This window comes from Erpetoichthys calabaricus, chromosome 9, assembly GCF_900747795.2.
Source record: "Erpetoichthys calabaricus chromosome 9, fErpCal1.3, whole genome shotgun sequence".
Lineage (NCBI taxonomy): Eukaryota > Metazoa > Chordata > Cladistia > Polypteriformes > Polypteridae > Erpetoichthys > Erpetoichthys calabaricus.
In genome coordinates, this window is record NC_041402.2 from 175,633,967 (window position 1) to 175,640,719 (window position 6,753).

Here is a 6,753-nt window from a genome sequence, read left to right on the forward strand (position 1 = left end):
ATACCTATTTGTTCAACAGACATTATCATCTACAGATTGTTAAGGAGTATCGTTTGATGTTTTTGAGAGAGAGATCAGAGCTACATGTGTTTTAGAGGGTAGCTGCTAATTGCCAGAGATATCACAGCCATGTGCTTTTCTCCTCATGCAGGGAAAGCTCTCCCGTCAGAGCTGAACACGATCAGATATGGTGCCAGCGTCTATTGATTTTTAAAGTTTGTCCTGTTTCATTACTATGTAGGCGCAGCCACGGGGTACAGCTAGTGCAATATAATGCAACTATGAGGAGTAAGGAAAGCAGGAGATTTGGACCTCTCAAACAGAAGAGAGTCTTGTGTGTCTGATGTGTTATGTTTTATGTACCGTGGAAGAATGAATACAGAAAAAAAAAATTGGGGAGAGGTTGCAGGCAAATTTATTGTACTTGTAAACCCTTCACACAGCCAACAGCTCTAACAGGCAGCATGCTACTCGCTGTCAGAAAAGGGTGACCTCTGAATAATCTGGAAAGACAGCTGAATTGACATGCCCACTGACTTCTACTCATGTAATCTGGCATCCTGAGTAACTGCCGTCATCAAGTCTGACATCCCCTCCGACCAGAGGTTGTGTCTAGTGACGTCCGCTTAAATGTGATTTTTTCCCTGGGCAGATTTCCACGAGGCAGGAGGAGAACCTGATATCCAGCAAACTAAAAAGATGAACAGTCTTAGTTTTTATATAGTGCCTTTCCTGGTTTCAGTTAGAGTGTAGCACAGTTTTTACAAAATAGGGCAGGTAGTTAGTTGTGTGGTGGACCCAAAATGCAACAGATTAGACTGTTCATTAGCAGAGCATTTGTCTGAAGCTTTCTTCTGCTTTGTAGACTTGTCATACAGGCCAAGGGGATGGGATCTATCTGCAGCAGTGTTTGATTATTTCTCTATGATTTATTACATATATGAATTATATTACTTTTTTGTAAAAAGCCTTGTGATGCTGTACACTGCGAGAAAATAAAAGATTATTAACTGATAATCAATCCTCTGAATAAGATTATGTGGTGCAAGTTACATGATGCGCCAGTTGCACAAGGATTTGCAGTAGTGTACCATGCTGACATTGGCTCCAAACACCCAGCAGCCACCAGGGGGCAATGTCATTTTAAGACATCTCAGACCCCACAGGTTGACAGTGCCGTGATGTGGACAGGTGGGTGAGTCCCCAGCTACTCCACTCGTCCAGGCCCTCACCTTCATGGACTGAGAAACAGGCTGCAGGCCGTCTGCTGATCTCTGCACCATTTCCATGTCAGTAATATGACTAACCACATTCTATGTAGTGACATTGGGAACGCAGAATGTAATGAGCTAATGAAATGTTCCATTTTTTATTACTTTCTGGTTTTAGTAAGGTTTCTGTTAAGCGCAAATATTCAATAAAAAATGACCAGACAATGGAAAAATATTTTTTTGTTTTGTGTTTTTCAGTGTATATCTGCTTGTGGGCAGCACAGTTGTATCCAGTAGAGGGCATATGTTCATTAGAGACAGCAGCTTTTCCTAAACCAGGGGTGTCCAACTCCAGTCCTGGAGGGCCACAGTGGCTGCAGGTTTTCATTTTAACCCTTTTCCTAATCAGTGACCAGTTTTCACTGCTAATTAACTCCTTTTCCCTTCATTTAATAGCACTGTTTTTAAGGATTCAGTCCTCTAAATTGATTAATTTCTTCATTAAATGGCAGCCAAACAGAAATGAGATGTGAAACGAGCCAACAGACGACCAGCTAAATTGGAACGTCAAACTCCAGCCAATTTCACTCCAACCAGTTTCTTAATGAGAAGCCAATTCTTGCTGTTAATTTAAGCCGTGATTGAATATCATGACTTGTTGCTGCTCTTATTCTTCCACAGCAGACTGTTGGTTTTCTGTTTTTCTAAGACCACCATCAAGATGTTTTGGTGACCTGAGCAGACCAAAATAACCAAGACTTTCAACTTTCTTTATTTTCAGGTTAGCTGGTCATGCGATGGCTTGTTTTGTGTCTCATTCTTATTTGGCTGCTCATTAAGGAAAAAGACATAACTAAGGGGTTTGAGTCACATCAATTAAAACTAAAGCAAAACAAGTGAACCAGCAGCAAAAACAGCTCACTAATTAAGAAGATGGTTAGAATGAAAACCACTGCGGCCCACCAGGACTGGAGATGGACATCCCTGTACTAAACCAAAATCTCTCTCTCTCTCTGTATATATATATATATATATACCTGTATATATATATATATGTTACAGCCAAAACTCGAAATCGGCCAAAGTTGGAAGTGTCCAGCCAAATCGGGAAATGGCCAATGTCGCTGTAAATTCACTGGCCAATGTCTGATCTTTTCCTCGATTTCGGGATTTGGCCAGCCAGTTTGCAAAATGGCATGGGGCGATCGGCCAAAGTCTGAAGAAAAAAGGCATGAGCAGCGATTTGTTGCGCACTTAGTAGTGCAATTGCATCGAGTGTAGCCTTGGCGGCTCTTGTTCAGAAAGCGGACGCCACTTAGTTATTTCAAAATAATTAAGATTAGGTACAGTATATAAGTAGGTTTCACATTTCATATTTTAGCCCTAAAATAGTAACTTAACATCAGGGACCTATTTTATTGACCTTAAGGTTAGTGTTTGGGCGAGGGGAAGGCCGTCTCAAGTGGCGTCCACTTTCTGGACAAGACCCACCTTGAGCAGTTTCTCGTGCAGAATGGAAAACTCATTTCTGAATCTGCATCTGAAATTGTTAAGCATCTTCGCACCTTGAGAGGACAGTCTTATATCAGCGTATCGAATTATGGCCAGGGACTTCTCACCACTTCACAGAATGGCCGGCCAAAGTAACATATACACTGGTCATTTTAGTAATTCGGACTTTAGCCACAACTCTCGGCCAAAATGCGAAATGGCCAGCCTATATAAAAAAAATCCTGGGACAAAACGTGACTTTTTAGCCTGGGATGAGATGTGACTTTTCAGAGAGACACTTTTACGTCCCACGAGACAGGACGTTGTGCCAAGAGATTTAACCATACCGGGGGCCAGAAATATAGGACAAAGAGTAAATGACGAAGTAGAACGTCATAGAGGTTTAAAAACATTGGCATGATACACATGCAGAGCAGGTTAGAGATAATGGAAGCACTAAAATTTGAAAGTCTTAAAAAAATTATAGTAAAGATTGCATTAGCGCAAACAAATGGAAATTATTACTCAGTGATACGGAACAGCGAAAAGTGATCGAATATATTGTTCAGATTTAAACTTTACAGTAAGTCGGAGACTTGTAGATTGTCTAATTCATGTTGCCATCATGGAAAAGTAGTGTTTCTTCACAATGAAGAGGCGCATCTGCAAGAATTAAAAGATTTGTTGTTTAATGAAAGTGAAATGCACATACACGAGCGGCAGAGATGTGAAGTGGCTGGCGCGTAGTGCAGGCTGGGGGAGGGTTGGCAAGCGAAGTGAGCAGGGGGAGAGGCCCACAAGTATTAAAAAAAAAAAACTGCACCAGGAGAATATACAAACTCCACACAACCAGCACCAGATTGGGATGTGATTCAAACCCCAGACTCTGGAGCTGTGAGGTGGCAGTGCTAACCATTGTGCCAGCCATTACACCATGACTTTGAGAAGGCCTTGTTATTTTTGTCCACTTCTCTATCACATGACTGTCACAGACTAATCAGATGGGTGCGGTTAAAAGCCAGCAGCACATGAGCTGAGGTATTGGGGGTGGAGCCATGAGCAACAGCAGACAATGGCCCCTCCCATCATCTGAGCAGGCCTCTTAGCTGTCATACGACTCCTTACATTTGGTATTCCAGTTTTTATGGGTACTGATTTCACAAACAGGTGCTTGTCTAAATAATAAGAAAGTAGAATTGGCCTCCATTGAAAAGCTCTGCTTGAGTAAAAACGCAGCAGTTACCGCTGAAGAGAGCTGAGTTTGACCCGGCGACACACAGAAAGGCTTTGAACCGTTTGAGGTTACCATGGAGACGGCTGTAGCTACTGTTTGTTCATTGTGCCGTTTTCAGCTCTTGAGAATAAAGTGTCCTTTTAAAAAGAACCTTGAGACAAACGCAGAAATGCAGGGGAAGTTGTGACTAACGTTATCTGAAACAGTATTAAAGGCATCTGTTCTACCCAAATAAAGAAAGCTTTGGATGCCATTCGTCTGGGCATTTTTTATTTTTCTAGGCTGACAAAGTGTTGCAAAGTTAATTATACATTCATTCATCTTCTAAGCTTTCATTGTCCTGTTCACAACAGGTGCAAAGCAGAACCAGCCATGAATTTGGGGGCGCACAGGGCACATTTATTGCCACTGATGCCAGTCTTTGGCATGTGGGGGTCTCTTGGTGCAATCTTTCATGTTCTGCGTACACAGGGCAGCCCCCAGAACTAGGCATGGGTCACTGGAGTAGTGAGGCACAAATGTTAACCATCATTGTATGAGGAGTGTCTTGACCTTAGGGCTTATTAGTTAATACTGATTTATCACCATGGGATATTTTTGATGTTTTTCTTCATTTCCTTTCAGTTTGAATCTCAGGTGTCACATTATGAAGACATCATCCCAGTGCTGTGGCCCACTGCCCTGGCTGTCATTGTTATGGTTGTGAAGAGCTGTGTGGATTCATGGCATGGAATTTTTATTTAGCAGGTCCTTCAGAGTGTCACAATAGCATAGTGGTCACAACTGTCCAGAGACCAAGGTTCACATCTTTATTGAGTCCCGTGTTAGTGGAACCTCGTGTCATCCTTATGTTAATGTGTATTTTCTTCAGATAACTGGGACTTTTAAATTAGTCTGGTATGAGCCAGTGGGCCCTGCAATACACTGGCACCTAGGGAGGGTGCCATCTCTGACTCCCTTAAGGGGCAAAGAAAGTCAGTCCCTTTGTCTTTGACTCTCCATTTGATCTTTCTAATGTTTACCAAATATTGGTTGTTGATGATCAGACTAAGGTTGATTTGGTAGATTTACACTCCATTTTATAATTTTTCAGCCTTTGTTTCATTTCGATTATTATTTTTTGTATTCCATCTTTATACTGTAATTGCAGCTACATCAGCATTGACCTTTTCCCATATTGTCATTGTAATTATTTCAGTTTATATAAGACAGTTCCATTGCTCTGAAGTAAGCTATTCTTACATTTTATTGTAAGAATTTAAGTCTTTACATTTTATTGTGACACAACATTCAGCCCAGGATTAGTGCTGGGGAAGGCACTGGTACTCTGCAACCCAGAACTGGGACAAAACCAGCAAGAAAATGGGTGGCTGGCTTTGTATAGCCATATTAATGATAGATATGAAAGGCACTATATAAGAGATCGATAGACGTGAAAGAAACTATATAATAAATAGATAGAAATGAAAGGCCCTACATAATAGATAGATAGATAGATAGATAGATAGATAGATAGATAGATAGATAGATAGATAGATAGATAGATAGATAGACCACCATCGTGCTGACATCCCAGCGTCCCTGATACCTTCTTTCCATGGAATCTTTCCCCCTACTTTTCAGTCAGATTTTCAGGGAAAAATTCTAAATGCGAATCCAAAAAATGAATTTTGAGACTCACATTGCAACCTAGTCCCTTAGCAAGTCAAGTCAAGTCAAGTTGGGGTGCATGCACTGTTACAGTACATTGCCGTACCCACCACACAGCGAAACAACTCAGGATCCCAGTTGGCAGCCCCCCAGGCAGACATGCGGTCCAGTCCTGCCTTCCGGAAATGACCCTCTATCTACCGCAGCCAGGTGTTACATGGGCGACCCCTTGGCCTGGTCCAGCCACTCGGGTCCCCAACAATGAGGATCTTACGAGCTGGATCACTCTTAGGGAAATGTGCCACATGGCCGTAGTGCCGTAACTGGCTCTCCCTCACAATGCAGGTGATGTGCCTCATTCGGGACTCCATTAGCAACCACTCATTCGACACAAAGTCAAACCAACGATACCCAAGGATTTTCCGGAGAGACACAGTACCAAATGAGTCCAGTTTTCGTCTTAGGTCACTGGAGAACATCCATGTCTCGCAACCATATAGCAAGACAGGAAGCACCAGGACTCTAAAGACTTGGACCTTCGTCCTTTTGCATAGATATCAGGAGCGCCACACACTCCTTTCCAGCGACCTCATGACCCCCCATGCTCTCCCAATCTGTCTACTGACTTCATAGGAAGAGTCACCAGAGACTTTAATGTCACTGCCAAGGTAAGTAAATCTCTCGACAAGGTCAACATTCTCTCTGCAAACAGACACACTGCTAATGGCTGTGCCCAAGAGGTCATTAAAGCTTTTTGTCTCGCTTGCCGTTCCTTCTGATTCCCTTGTCAATTCTTGGCTCTACTGTACTACTTACAGCAAATACCTGTACATTTTGTATGCCCTGACTGTCGACTGGGTAAGACACACAGAAATGTGTTTTGTTGATGGAGAAGTTTTTTTTGTTTTTGAATTCGGCGCCCAAAAACACATACAAATTATATAATAATTGAAACATTTTTTTCAGAGTATACCTACGTAATTAAATCTTTACGGAAGCTAAAAAAAATGATACACCCTGTTAAAATGTGAAAGAGTTTATAGGCTGTTAGGAATGGGCTTGACGGAAGCGACACCACAGAAAGGTACAGTATTAACTATCAGTTTACAGTGGGAACAAAAAAATGCGGTAGTGTTTCCCATCGGAACGATACAAATTGCTGCACTA